The 15,101-nt window shown below is 39.1% G+C and overlaps 1 long non-coding RNA gene across 1 annotated transcript in view; it reads left to right on the top strand.

Annotated features, from left to right (window-relative positions):
• LOC125109514 (uncharacterized) overlaps positions 1-14,184 on the top strand; it is a 38,577-nt gene extending 24,393 nt beyond the window's left edge. The window contains exons 2-3 of the long non-coding RNA XR_007130262.1: positions 4,703-4,764; positions 14,156-14,184. This is a non-coding gene — a long non-coding RNA (uncharacterized LOC125109514). The remainder of the gene's footprint in view (positions 1-4,702; positions 4,765-14,155) is intronic.
• Positions 14,185-15,101: the final 917 nt, after the last annotated feature.

The following is a 15,101-nucleotide window of genomic DNA, read 5'->3' as shown; positions in this document are numbered from 1 at the left end:
TTGTTCTTTCTCCAGCTCCTTTAGGTGTAGGGTTAGGTTGTGTACCTGAGACATTTCTTGTTTCTTGAGAAAGGCTTGTGCCGCTATATATTTTCCTCTCAGGTCTGCCTTTGTTGTGTCCCACAGATTTTGAACCGTTTTGTTTTCATTATCATTTGTTTCCATGAATTTTTTCAATTCTTCTTTAATTTCCTGGTTGACCCATTCATTCTTTAGAAGGATGCTGTTTAGTCTCCATGGATTTGGGTTCTTTCCAAATTTCCTCTTGTGATTGAGTTCTAGCTTTAGAGCATTGTGGTCTGAAAATATGCAGGGAATGATCCCAATCTTTTGATAACGGTTGAGACCTGATTTAGGACCGAGAATGTGATCTATTCTGGAGAATGTTCCATGTGCACTAGAGAAGAATGTGTATTCTGTTGCTTTGGGATGAAATGTTCTGAATATATCTGTGATGTCCATCTCGTCTAGTGTGTCATGTAAGGCCTTTATTTCCTTGTTGATCTTTTGCTTGGATGATCTGTCCATTTCAGTGAGGGGAGTGTTAAAGTCCCCTACTATTATTGTATTATTGTCGATGTGTTTCTTTGATTTTGTTATTAATTAGTTTATATAGTTGGCTGCTCCCACGTTAGGGGCATAGATATTTAAAATTGTTAGATCTTCTTGTTGGACAGTTCCTTTGAGTATGATATAGTGTCCTTCCTCGTCTCTTATTATAGTCTTTGGCTTAAAATCTAAATGATCTGATATAAGGATTGCCACTCCTGCTTTCTTCTGATGTCCATTAGCATGGTAAATTCTTTTCCACCCCCTCACTTTAAACCTGGAGGTGTCTTCGGGTTTAAGATGAGTTTCTTGTAGGCAACATATAGAAGGGTTTTGTTTTTTTATCCATTCTGGTACCCTGTGTCTTTTGATTGGGGCATTTAGCCCATTAACATTCAGGGTAAGTATTGAGAGATATGAATTTAGTGCCATTGTATTGCCTGTAAGGTGACTGTTATTGTATATTGTCTCTGTTTCTTTCTGATCTACTACTTTTAGGGTCTCTCTTTGCTTAGAGGACCCCTTTCAATATTTCCTGTAGAGCTGATTTAGTATTTGCAAATTCTTTCAGTTTTTGTTTGTCCTGGAAGGTTTTAATCTCTCCTTCTATTTTCAATGATAGCCTAGCTGGATATAGTATTCTTGGCTGCATGTTTTTCTCGTTTAGTACTCTGAATAGATCATGCCAGCTCTTTCTGGCCTGCCAGGTCTCTGTGGATAAGTCTGTTGCCAATCGAATATTTTTACCATTGTATGTTACAGACTTCTTTTCCCAGGCTGCTTTCAGGTTCTTCTCTTTGTCACTAAGACTTGTAAATTTTACTATTAGGGGACGGGGTGTGGACTTATTCTTATTGATTTTGAGGGGGGTTCTCTGAACCTCCTGGATTTTGATGCTTATTCCCTTTGCCATATTGGGGAAATTCTCTCCAATAATTCTTTCCAATATACCTTCTGCTCCCCTCTCTGTTTCCTCTTCTTCTGGAATCCCAATTATTCTAATGTTGTTTCCTCTTATGGTGTCACTTATCTCTTGAATTCTCCCCTCGTGGTCCAGTAGCTGTTTGTCCCTCTTTTGCTCAGCTTCTTTATTCTCTGTCATTTGGTCTTCTATATTGCTAATGCTTTCTTCTGCCTCATTTATCCTAGCAGTGAGAGCCTCCATTTTTTATTGCACCTCATTAATAGCTTTTTTGATTTCAACTTGGTTAGATTTTAGTTCTTTTATTTCTCCAGAAAGGGCTTTTATATCTCCCGAGAGGGTTGCTTTAATATCTTCCATGCCTTTTTCAAGCCCGGCTAGAACCTTGAGAATCGTCATTCTGAACTCTATATCTGACATATTACCAATGTCTGTATTGATTAGGTCCCTAGCCTTTGGTACTGCTTCTTGTTCTTTTTTTTGTTGTGAATTTTTCCGCCTTGTCATTTTGTCCAGATAAGAGTATATGAAGGAGCAAGTAAAATACTAAAAGGGTGGCAACAACCCCATTAAAATATGCTTTAGCCAAATCAGAAGAGATACCAAATCGTGAGGGGGGAGAAAGCGGATAAAAAGAGGTTCAGAAAGAAAAAGAAAAAAAAAAGAAACAATTAAAAAAAGAAAACCAATAAAGAAAAAATATAAAAAGGGAAAAATATATATATTAGATAAACTAATTAAAAAACGTTAAAAAAAGAAAAGGGTAAAAGTTAAAAAAATTTAGCATAGAAGAAAAAAAATTGAAAGAGAAAAAAAATTAACTGCAAGGCTAAAGAATCATGGGGAGAAAGCCATGAGTTCCGTGCTTTGCTTTCTCCTCCTCTGGAATTCCGCTGCTCTCCTTGGTATTGATACTGCATTCCTTGGTAGGTGAACTTGGTCCTGGCTGTGTTTCTTGTTGATCTTCTGGGGGAGGGGCCTGTTTTAGTGATTCTCAAGTGTCTTTGCCCCAGGCGGAGTTGCACGCCCTTACCCAGGCCGGTCTGAGTAATCCGCTCGGGTTTGCTTTCGGGAGCTTTTGTTCCCTGAGCGCTTTCCATAGAGTTCCCGAGGTCGGGAATGAAGATGGTGGCCTCCCGGTCTCTGTCCTGGAGGAGTCGAGAGCCCGGGGCCCCACTCCTCGGTGAGCCCTCAGAGAACAGCACCCAATTACTCCCGTCACCCTGGCCTCCAGCTGCACTCCAAGCTGACCGAGCCTGTGACCGGTTCAAGGTAACCCCGAGCTGAGAGCTCACTCCTTGGCTCTGTCTCTGTAGCCGGCTTCCCCGTTCTAATACCTGTAAGCTCTGCGACACTCAGACACCCCCGATCCTTCTGTGACCCTGCGGGACCTGAGGCCACGCTGACCCTGTGTGGGCTTCACCCTGGTTAAGCCTCTGGAGCGATGTCCCTCAGCGGAACAGACTCTTAAAAGTCCTGATTTTGTGCTCTGTTGCTCCGCCGCTTGCCAGGAGCCGGCCCCTCCCCCCACGGTCTATCTTCCCGTCGCTTTGGATTCACTTCTCCGCCAGTCCTACCTTTCAGAAAGTGGTTGATTTTCTGTTTCTAGAGTTGCTGTTCATCTTCTCTTCGATCTCCCATTGGATTTGTAGGTGTTTGCAATCTTTAGATAAGCTCTCTAGCTGATCTCCCGCTACCTGAAGTGGTCTCAACCTGCTACTTCTCTGCCATCTTGACAACTCCTCTTTGTAGACACTTTTGATTGCACCTGGCGTCTAATGAGCAGAGACCAGGGATGTTCCCTACCACTCAAATGTCAACAGTTATGAGGTTCCAAAATTCTGGGCCATCATTTGGGTTGAGTGCAAATTCAGATAAAATTTTAGCCAAACTTCTTGAAATAAAAGCTTGATAAAAGAAACTTTATTTTAAGAATATTTTAATTTATTAATTAAATTAATTCATTAATTGATAATTATTAATTTAATTAATTTATTTAATTCATTTATTATAAATAATTTATAATAATTTATAATATAATATATACATATATTATATATAATAAAATATATACATATATTATATATGATATAATATATACATATATTATATATAATATAAATATATAATATAATATATATAATAAATTAAATATAATAATATTTTAAGAATAAAATATTTATTTTAAGAATTTATTTTAAGAATACTGAGATTTTGTTGCATAAAAACATATGAACATGAAGTTTCTACTAGATTTAGTTTTTTTTTTTAAGATTTTTTTTTTTTAAGATTTTATTTATTTATTTGACAGAGAGAAATCACAAGTAGGCAAAGAGGCAGGCAGAGAGAGAGGAGGAAGCAGGCTCCCTGCTGAGCAGAAAGCCCAATGCGGGGCTTGAACCCAGGACCTGGGATCATGACCTGAGCCGAAGGCAGCGGCTTAACCCACTGAGCCACCCAGGCGCCCCTCTACTAGATTTAGTTTTAATTCCCTTCTGACAAGTGGGTTTTTCCAATGGGAGGAAAAATACCACTGATCTCCTCAGGGAGCAAAAAAACCTAGTAAGTTGTTTGCATTGTAGTCACTCATTTGTGAATATTCTGTAATTTTCCATCTCCTAAAAAATTGTCTTTTATCTGTTTTTCTTCTTTAAAATTAAAATGGCTTTTGCTTATGCAGGTATACCTTGCCTTGAGCAAATTCTATATATGAAAACATAGATTAAAAAAAAAGATTAATTTTTAGCTTACTGTTTGCTTTAGAGTAAGAATTTGTAACTTTTTTTTTTAAAGATTTTGTTTATTTGACAGAGAGAGATCACAAGTAGGCAGAGTGGCAGGCAGAGAGAGAGAGAGGAGGACGCAGGCTCCCTGCCGAGCAGAGAGCCAGGTGCAGGACTCGATCCCAGGACCCTGAGATCATGACCTGAGCCGAAGGCAGAGGCTTAACCCACTGAGCCACCCAGGCGCCCAAGAATTTGTAACTTTATCAAAGTCAGTGAAGGAAAGATTCCTGTAAGCATACAAATGGTGGTACCTTTACATAGTGTGATTGTTTCCACTTTGGGAGTTGCATAAATATTAATTTAAAAATTAGAAGAACGAAAATCAATTAATCGGTCACTTTCATAAAACAATCTGTTATTTTCTAACAAAAATTCCTACTTATCCTCTGAGTACATACAGTTGTTAAAGTACATGTTTTACATCCTTGCTATGTCTCTTGAACAGGTCCCACAGATGTGCTTTTCATCTCTACACTGTTATCATTCTTGTAATAAATACTGCCAAAGGTAAGACTTTTTTTTTTTTAATCAATCTAAGTTTTTAGAAGTGTTAATCCAACCAAGCAGGTCTAGATACAATGCAGCATTATGTGAGGAGTATGTTGAATATATATTGAAAATGAAAAGAAATATTAGATACCATCAAATATTAATTAAACATAAAACTCTAGCAGTCATTCTCAAAATTCCTCCAAAACTCACATTTCATTAACCTATTTGTTCATTCACTCTGTTATCTGTTATCTATCTAGTACCTACCAGAATTTAGTGCCAATGAGATGTATTCTAGCACCCAAGCCCTAGGTTATGGTGATGCAGCCTTTAAACCAGATAGGCAAGGCCCTTCTTTCCCCAAGCTTATAGCAGAGGGATAAAAAGGAAGAACCACACTGACTACTCGGTGGGGAGATGATGGAGGGCAGAGCTATGATTAACTAGAATTTAAATAAAAACTGGATGCAAAAGTAATAATAAAAAATAAATAAAACCCCATGTCTTTCTAAATTTTTTCTTATGGTTGACTTCTAGTTTCATAGCATTGTGGCCAGAAATGGTACATAGCATGATTTCACATTTTTTTGTATTTATTGAGGCCTGTTTTGTGACTTAACCTGTGATCTGTTATGGAGAATGTTCTGTGTGCACTTGAGAAGAATGTGTAAGTGTGTATTCTGCTGTTTTAGGATAGAACGTTCTGAAATATCTATTAAAAATAAAAGAGGAAGTGTACAGAATCAATGACAACTAACTTTGTACAAGGATGAGTAGATGTGGGACAGCCTTCTAGAGAAAATAACATATGAAAAAACTTCTGAAGACGGAGAAAGGAAAAATGACAAAGGAGCAAATAACTTCTCAGATGTCCATGGGAACTTGAAGTCTACTTCATGTTATAATGTTATAATGCTTTTCACCTACCATGCCCTTGTTTTAATAATAGAACCCAGAAGCCAGACTAGAATATATACAATAAGATATTTTAAAATAACCATTACCTAAAACTCTATCAATGATATTACCTGCAGAATGGAATTTTCTATTTCCTACTAATGTAGTCTCCTTTTGACCAGAGAAGCCCATAATTCATCACCTGCCTAGCCTTGGAGAATTTACCAGTTCATTCTGAGTCTCAGTTTTGCCCTTCTTGAATTGGACGTAAGAATATCTACCTTTAGAGTTTTATTCTGATAATTTAAAATTACAGAGCTTTAATTTTTAGCACATAGCAATTTAATTTCTCTCCAAACTGCAAGAAATTGGTCATCACACTTGAAAAAAACACCTCTAAGAGAAAATTTGCTTTTTTAAGATAAATGATAAATATAATGATAAATATATATATATGTGTGTATTGTGTATATTCTGTGTGAAAAGCATTATAAAATGACTTATTATTTTTGTGAAAGGAAAATAATTTTAAATGACGATTTTATAAAATGGACTGGCAGACCTGCTCTGAGGTTTTATTATTACAGCATAGAAATAAAATACTTTAATATAAAATTGTTAAGCACTTTAAAAATGAAAGATTAGGGGCGCCTGGGTGGCTCAGTGGGTTAAAGCCTCTGCCTTCAGCTCAGGTCATGATCCCAGGGTCCTGGGATCGAGCCCCACATCGGGCTCTCTGCTCAGCGGGGAGCCTGCTTCTTCCTTTCTCTCTCTCTGCCTGCCTCTCCGCCTACTTGTGATATCTCTCTCTGTCAAATAAATAAATAAATAAAATTAAAAAAAAATGAAAGATTTGTAATAAGCAAAAATCAATGTGATTTTACAGGCATTATATGATATGGGAAATAATCAGTTCATACTTAAATTATAAGGTGTTGCAATAGGCTGGGTAATGGGCCCCCTCCCCAGAAATGTCCTTGTCATAATCCCCAAAACCTGTCAGTATGTTGGCTTGCTTGCTAAAAGGGACTTTCAGATGTGATTAAGTAAAGAATCTTGATATGGATGGGAAGATTTTCCTATATTAAGTGGGTGAACCTCTTTTTTTTTTTTTTTTTTTTTTTTTTTTTTTTTTTTAATTTTTTTATTTTTTTCAGCATAACAGTATTCATTATTTTTGCACCACACCCAGTGCTCCATGCAATCCGTGCCCTCTACAATACCCACCACCTGGTGCCCCCAACCTCCCACCCCCCACCCCTTCAAAATTCTCAGATCGTTTTTCAGAGTCCATAGTCTCTCATGGTTCACCTCCCCTTCCAATTTCCCTCAACTCCCTTCTCCTCTCCATCTCCCCTTGTCCTCCATGCTATTTGTTATGATCCACAAATAAGTGAAACCATATGATAATTAACTCCCTCTGCTTGACTTATTTCACTCAGCATAATCTCTTCCAGTCCCGTCCATGTTGCTACAAAACTTGGGGATTCATCCTTTCTTTCTTTCTTTTTTTTTTTTTTTTTTACAGCGTTATAAACATATATTTTTATCCCCAGGGGTACAGGTCTGCGAAGCGCCAGGTTAACACACTTCACAACACTCACCATAGCACATACCCTCCCCGATATCCATAACCCCACCCCCTCTCCCAACCCCCTCCCCCCATCAACCCTCAGTTTGTTTTGTGAAATTAAGAGTCACTTATGGTTTGTCTCCCTCCCAATCCCATCTTGTTTCATTTACTCTTCTCCTACCCCCTCAACCCCCCATGTTGCATCTCCTCTCCCTCATATCAGGGAGATCATATGATAGTTGTCTTTCTCCGATTGACTTATTTCGCTAAGCATGATACCCTCTAGTTCCATCCACGTCGTCGCAAATGGCAAGATTTCATTTCTTTTGATGGCTGCATAGTATTCCATTGTGTATATATACCACATCTTCTTTATCCATTCGTCTGTTGATGGACATCTAGGTTCTTTCCATAGTTTGGCTATTGTAGACATTGCTGCTATAAACATTCGGGTGCACGTGCCCCTTCGGATCACTACGTTTGTATCTTTAGGGTAAATACCCAGCAGTGCAATTGCAGGGTCATAGGGTAGTTCTATTTTCAACATTTTGAGGAACCTCCATGCTGTTTTCCAGAGTGGTTGCACCAGCTTGCATTCCCACCAACAGTGTAGGAGGGTTCCCCTTTCTCCGCATCCTCGCCAGCATCTGTCATTTCCTGACTTGTTAATTTTAGCCATTCTGACTGGTGTGAGGTGATATCTCATGGTGGTTTTGATTTGTATTTCCCTGATGCCGAGTGATATGGAGCACTTTTTCATGTGTCTGTTGGCCATCTGGATGTCTTCTTTGCAGAAATGTCTGTTCATGTCCTCTGCCCATTTCTTGATTGGATTCTTTGTTCTTTGGGTGTTGAGTTTGCTAAGTTCTTTATAGATTTTGGACACTAGCCCTTTATCTGATATGTCATTTGCAAATATCTTCTCCCATTCTGTCAGTTGTCTTTTGGTTTTTTTAACTGTTTCCTTTGCTGTGCAAAAGCTTTTGATCTTGATGAAGTCCCAAAAGTTCATTTTTGCCCTTGCTTCCCTTGCCTTTGGTGATGTTCCTAGGAAGATGTTGCTGCGGCTGAGGTCGAAGAGGTTGCTGCCTGTGTTCTCCTCAAGGATTTTGATGGATTCCTTTCTCACATTGAGATCCTTCATCCATTTTGAGTCTATTTTCGTGTGTGGTGTAAGGAAATGATCCAATTTCATTTTTCTGCATGTGGCTGTCCAATTTTCCCAACACCATTTATTGAAGAGGCTGTCTTTGTTCCATTGGACATTCTTTCCTGCTTTGTCGAAGATGAGTTGACCATAGAGTTGAGGGTCCATTTCTGGGCTCTCTATTCTGTTCCATTGATCTATGTGTCTGTTTTTGTGCCAGTACCATGCTGTCTTGATGATGACAGCTTTGTAATAGAGCTTGAAGTCCGGAATTGTGATGCCACCAACTTTGGCTTTCTTTTTCAATATTCCTTTGGCTATTCGAGGTCTTTTCTGGTTCCATATAAATTTTAGGATTATTTGTTCCATTTCTTTGAAAAAAATGGATGGTACTTTGATAGGAATTGCATTAAATGTGTAGATTGCTTTAGGTAGCATAGACATTTTCACAATATTTATTCTTCCAATCCAGGAGCATGGAACATTTTTCCATTTCTTTGTGTCTTCCTCAATTTCTTTCATGAGTACTTTATAGTTTTCTGAGTATAGATTCTTAGTCTCTTTGGTTAGGTTTATTCCTAGGTATCTTATAGTTTTGGGTGCAATTGTAAATGGGATGGACTCCTTAATTTCTCTTTCTTCTGTCTTGTTGTTGGTGTAGAGAAATGCAACTGATTTCTGTGCATTGATTTTATATCCTGACACTTTACTGAATTCCTGGACAAGTTCTAGCAGTTTTGGAGTGGAGTCTTTTGGGTTTTCCACATAGAGTATCATATCATCTGCGAAGAGTGATAGTTTGACTTCTTCTTTGCCGATTTGGATGCCTTTAATTTCCTTTTGTTGTCTGATTGCTGAGGCTAGGACTTCTAGTACTATGTTGAATAGCAGTGGTGATAACGGACATCCCTGTCGTGTTCCTGACCTTAGCGGAAAAGCTTTCAGTTTTTCTCCATTGAGAATGATATTTGCGGTGGGTTTTTCATAGATGGCTTTGATAATATTGAGGTATGTGCCGTCTATCCCTACACTTTGAAGAGTTTTGATCAGGAAGGGATGCTGTACTTTGTCAAATGCTTTTTCAGCATCTATGGAGAGTATCATATGGTTCTTGTTCTTTCTTTTATTAATGTGTTGTATCACATTGATTGATTTGCGGATGTTGAACCAGCCTTGCAGCCCTGGAATAAATCCCACTTGGTCGTGGTGAATAATCCTTTTAACGTACTGTTGAATCCTATTGGCTAGTATTTTGGCGAGAATTTTTGCATCTGTGTTCATCAAGGATATTGGTCTGTAGTTCTCTTTTTTGTTGGGATCCTTGTCTGGTTTTGGGATCAAGGTGATGCTGGCCTCATAAAATGAGTTTGGAAGTTTTCCTTCTATTGCTATTTTTTGGAACAGTTTCAGGAGAATAGGAATTAGTTCTTCTTTAAATGTTTGGTAGAATTCCCCCGGGAAGCCATCTGGCCCTGGGCTTTTGTTTGTTTGGAGATTTTTGATGACTGTTTCAATCTCCTTACTGGTTATGGGTCTGTTCAGGCTTTCTATTTCTTCCTGGTTCAGTTGTGGTAGTTTATATGTCTCTAGGAATGCATCCATTTCTTCCAGATTGTCAAATTTGTTGGCGTAGAGTTGCTCATAGTATGTTCTTATAATTGTCTGTATTTCTTTGGTGTTCGTTGTGATCTCTCCTCTTTCATTCATGATTTTATTTATTTGGGTCCTCTCTCTTTTCTTTTTGATAAGTCTGGCCAGGGGTTTATCAATCTTATTAATTCTTTCAAAGAACCAGCTCCTAGTTTCGTTGATTTTTTCTATTGTTTTTTTGGTTTCTATTTCATTGATTTCTGCTCTGATCTTTATGATTTCTCTTCTCCTGCTGGGTTTAGGGTTTCTTTCTTGTTCTTTCTCTAGCTCCTTTAGGTGTAGGGTTAGGTTGTGTACCTGAGACCTTTCTTGTTTCTTGAGAAAGGCTTGTACCGCTATATATTTTCCTCTCAGGACTGCCTTTGTTGTGTCCCACAGATTCTGAACCGTTGTGTTTTCATTATCATTTGTTTCCATAAATTTTTTCAATTCTTCTTTGATTTCCTGGTTGACCCATTCATTCTTTAGAAGGATGCTGTTTAGTCTCCATGTATTTGGGTTCTTTCCAAATTTCCTCTTGTTATTGAGTTCTAGCTTTAGAGCATTGTGGTCTGAAAATATGCAGGGAATGATCCCAATCTTTTGATACCGGTTGAGACTTGATTTAGGACCAAGAATGTGATCTATTCTGGAGAATGTTCCATGTGCACTAGAGAAGAATGTGTATTCTGTTGCTTTGGGATGAAATGTTCTGAATATATCTGTGATGTCCATCTGGTCCAGTGTGTCATTTAAGGCCTTGATTTCCTTGTTGATCTTTTGCTTGGATGATCTGTCCATTTCAGTGAGGGGAGTGTTAAAATCCCCTACTATTATTGTATTCTTGTCGATGTGTTTCTTTGATTTTGTTATTAATTGGTTTATATAGTTGGCTGCTCCCACGTTAGGGGCATAGATATTTAAAATTGTTAGATCTTCTTGTTGGACAGTTCCTTTGAGTATGATATAGTGTCCTTCCTCATCTCTTATTATAATCTTTGGCTTAAAATCTAATTGATCTGATATAAGGATTGCCACTCCTGCTTTCTTCTGATGTCCATTAGCATGGTAAATTCTTTTCCAACCCCTCACTTTAAAAATGGAGGTGTCTTCGGGTGTAAGATGAGTTTCTTGTAGGCAACATATAGATGGTTTTTGTTTTTTTATCCATTCTGATACCCTGTGTCTTTTGATTGGGGCATTTAGCCCATTAACATTCAGGGTAAGTATTGAGAGATATGAATTTAGTGCCATTGTATTGCCTGTAAGGTGACTGTTATTGTATATTGTCTCTGTTTCTTTGTGATCTACTACTTTTAGGGTCTCTCTTTGCTTAGAGGACCCCTTTCAATATTTCCTGTAGAGCTGGTTTGGTATTTGCAAATTCTTTCAGTTTTTGTTTGTCCTGGAAGCTTTTAATCTCTCCTTCTATTTTCAATGATAGCCTAGCTGGATATAGTATTCTTGGCTGCATGTTTTTCTCATTTAGTACTCTGAATATATCATGCCAGCTCTTTCTGGCCTGCCAGGTCTCTGTGGATAAGTCTGCTGCCAATCTAATATTTTTACCATTGTACGTTACAGACTTCTTTTCCCGGGCTGCTTTCAGGATCTTTTCTTTGTCACTAAGACTTGTCAATTTTACTATTAGGTGACGGGGTGTAGACCTATTCTTATTGATTTTGAGGGGGGTTCTCTGAACCTCCTGGATTTTGATGCTTGTTCCCTTTGCCATATTGGGGAAATTCTCTCCAATAATTCTCTCCAATATACCTTCTGCTCCCCTCTCTGTTTCCTCTTCTTCTGGAATCCCAATTATTCTAATGTTGTTTCGTCTTATGGTGTCACTTATCTCTCGAATTCTCCCCTCGTGGTCCAGTAGCTGTTTGTCCCTCTTTTGCTCAGCTTCTTTATTCTCTGTCATTTGGTCTTCTATATCGCTAATTCTTTCTTCTGCCTCATTTATCCTAGCAGTGAGAGCCTCCATTTTTGATTGCACCTCATTAATAGCTTTTTTTATTTCAACTTGGTTAGATTTTAGTTCTTTTATTTCTCCAGAGAGGGCTTTTATATCTCCCGAGAGGGTTGCTTTAATATCTTCCATGCCTTTTTCAAGCCCGGCTAGAACCTTGAGAATCATCATTCTGAACTCTATATCTGACATATTACCAATGTCTGTATTGATTAGGTCCCTAGCCTTTGGTATTGCCTCTTGTTCTTTTTTTTGTTGTGAATTTTTCCGCCTTGTCATTTTGTCCAGATAAGAGTTTATGAAGGAGCAAGTAAAATACTAAAAGGGTGGCAACAACCCCAGGAAAATATGCTTTAGCCAAATCAGAAGAGATCCTGAATTGTGAGGGGGGAGAAAGGGGATAAAAAGGGGTTCAGAAAGAAAGAAAAAAAAAACTATTAAAAAAAAGAAAGCCGATAAAGAAAAAATATAAAAAGAGGAAAAAATATATATATATTAGATAAACTATTTAAAAAACGTTAAAAAAAGAAAACGGTAAAAGTTAAAAAAAATTTAGCAGAAGAAGAGAAAAAGAAAAAAAAATTGAAAAAGAAAAAAAAATTAAATTAACTGCAAGGCTAAAAAATCATGGGGAGAAAGCCATGAGTTCCGTGCTTTGCTTTCTTCTCCTCTGGAATTCCGCCGTTCTCCTTGGTAGGTGAACTTGGTCCTGGCTGGGTTTCCCGTAGATCTTCTGGGGGAGGGGCCCGTTGTAGTGATTCTCAAGCGTCTTTGCCCCAGGCGGAGTTGCACCGCCCTACCCGGGGTCGCGCTGAGTCATCCGCTCGGGTTCGCTTTGGGGAGCTTTTGTTCCCTGAGCGCTTTCCGTAGAGTCCGGAGGACGGGAATAAAGATGGCGGCCTCCTGGTCTCCGGCCCGGAGGAGCCGAGAGCCCGGGGCCCCACTCCTCAGTGCGCCCTCAGAGAACAGTGCCAAATGACTACCGTCACCCTGGCCTACGGCTGCGCTCCGAGCTGACCGAGCCTGCGACCGGTTCACGGCAACCCGGAACTGAGAGTCACTCCTCGGCTCTGTCTCTGCAGCCGGCTTCCCCGTTCTAATACCGGTAAGCTCTGCGACACTCAGACACCCCCGATCCTTCTGCGACCCTGCGGGACCTGAGGCCGCGCTTACCCCGCCTGGGCTTCACCCCAGTTAAGCCTCTGGAGCGATGTCCCTCCGCGGAACAGACTTTTAAAAGTCCTGATTTTGCTCCGTTGCTCCGCCGCTCGCCGGGAGCCGGCCCCTCCCCCCGCGGTCTATCTTCCCGTCGCTTTGGATTCACTTCTCCGCCAGTCCTACCTTGCAGAAAGTGGTTGACTCTCTGTTTCTAGAATTGCTGCTCCTCTTCTCTTCAATCTCCCGCTGGATTTGCAGGTGTTTGCAATCCTTAGATAAGCTATCCAGCTGATCTCCCGCTACCCGAAGTAGTCTCAGCCTGCTACTTCTCCGCCATCTTGACTCCTCCCTCGTGGGTGAACCTCTTAAAGGGTCCTCTTAAAGACAAGTGTTCTGGGGCGCCTGGGTGGCTCAGTGGGTTAAGCCGCTGCCTTCGGTTCAGGTCATGATCTCAGAGTCCTGGGATCGAGCCCCGCATCGGGCTCTCTGCTCAACGGGGAGCCTGCTTCCCTTCCTCTTTCTCTCTGCCTGCCTCTCTGCCTGCTTGTGATCTCTCTGTCAAATAAATAAATAAAATCTTCAAAAAAATAAAGACAAGTGTCCTTATAAGAGGGAGGCAGGAAGATCAGAGCTGGCAGTGGGAGTTGTGACCCTGAAAATAAGAAGTTGGAGAAAGAAGACAAGACAAGAGTCAAGAGTCAAGGAATGCAAGAAGCTGAAAAAGGCAAAGAAATGTGTTCCTTCTCAAAACTTCCATAGAGAATGCAGCCTTCCCAACAAGACTTGATTTTGAAATTTTGGCCTCTAGAACTAATAATAAGTTAATAAATTCATGTTATTTTAAACCATGGAGTTTGTGCCAGTTTGTTACAGCAGCAATGGAAAACTAATAGAGGTCTAAATATACCCAGGTATATTTATGTAAAAGGAGAAGACTGAAAATGACAGAATAATTGAATTAAAAGTCAAAGAATACAAAGGTGCCTGAGAGGCTCAGTTATTAAGCATCCAACTCTTGATTTTGGTTCAGGTCATGATCTCAAGATTGTGGGATTGAGCCCCAGGCCAGGCTCTATGCTCAGCAGTAAGTCTGCTTCACATTCTCTCTCTTCTCTTCCTCCCCTTCAGTCCCTCCCCCATATCTAAATTAAATAAATAAATCTTAAAAAAAAAAGTCAATATGAAAGCCAAAAAGTATTATATATTTCTATTTTTCACTGCCAAAGTAATGCACTTAAATTTTTATACATATGGAATTACTATATAAATTTCAAATAATGTTTAATTCATTTTACTGCAGTATGAAATGAGACCAGAGGAATGGGTATACAAATACTCTGAGATTTGTAATACAATATGGAAACATCATAGAGATACTTTATTCCTCAGCTAGAAGCTTCTTTGTCATTTTGTTTATCAGTAAAGTCTTTCTTCCCAGGTCAAATTTTCAGACCATTCATAAGTTAACTCTTTATTTTATATGTTTGTTTATTATTTTGGAATTAATTGTAGATGTTAATGTATTTATGGTTAGCATGGTGAGTAAGCCTTAGAGAAACCTCAATCTGTGTCCCATATCATAGTAAAACTAGTTTTGCCATAGAACAATGTCTCTTTGTGTGGTTTGTATTTCTCTACTAATGGAATTTTGTTTTAAGCTACTTACCAGAAATCAGTGTCTATCTTACTGTATATGATGGACAAAGAATATCTGTTTTCTCCCTATGGTTGAGAATGCCCTCTTTCTGATCCTACTACATGGAAATGGGACTTCTGGTTGAAATGGTACCTCAGAAGGAAACAATGCATGACAATAGAGGTTGGGGGAAGGGGAAAACAACTGCTGGAAAATCTCCATCTTATTCAATGTCCACCTTGCTGATTGCTTTGGGGAAGAGAGAAATTTATCTTGGCTTAGGGGAAATCAGTTTGCGGACCCTGCTACTTTAGGGAGAATTTTGTTGCATTTTTAATTC

This window comes from Lutra lutra, chromosome 1 (genome assembly GCF_902655055.1).
Source record: "Lutra lutra chromosome 1, mLutLut1.2, whole genome shotgun sequence".
NCBI lineage: Eukaryota > Metazoa > Chordata > Mammalia > Carnivora > Mustelidae > Lutra > Lutra lutra.
The sequence above is the reverse complement of the archived record's forward strand: the minus strand, read 5'-3'. Positions and strand labels throughout refer to the sequence as shown.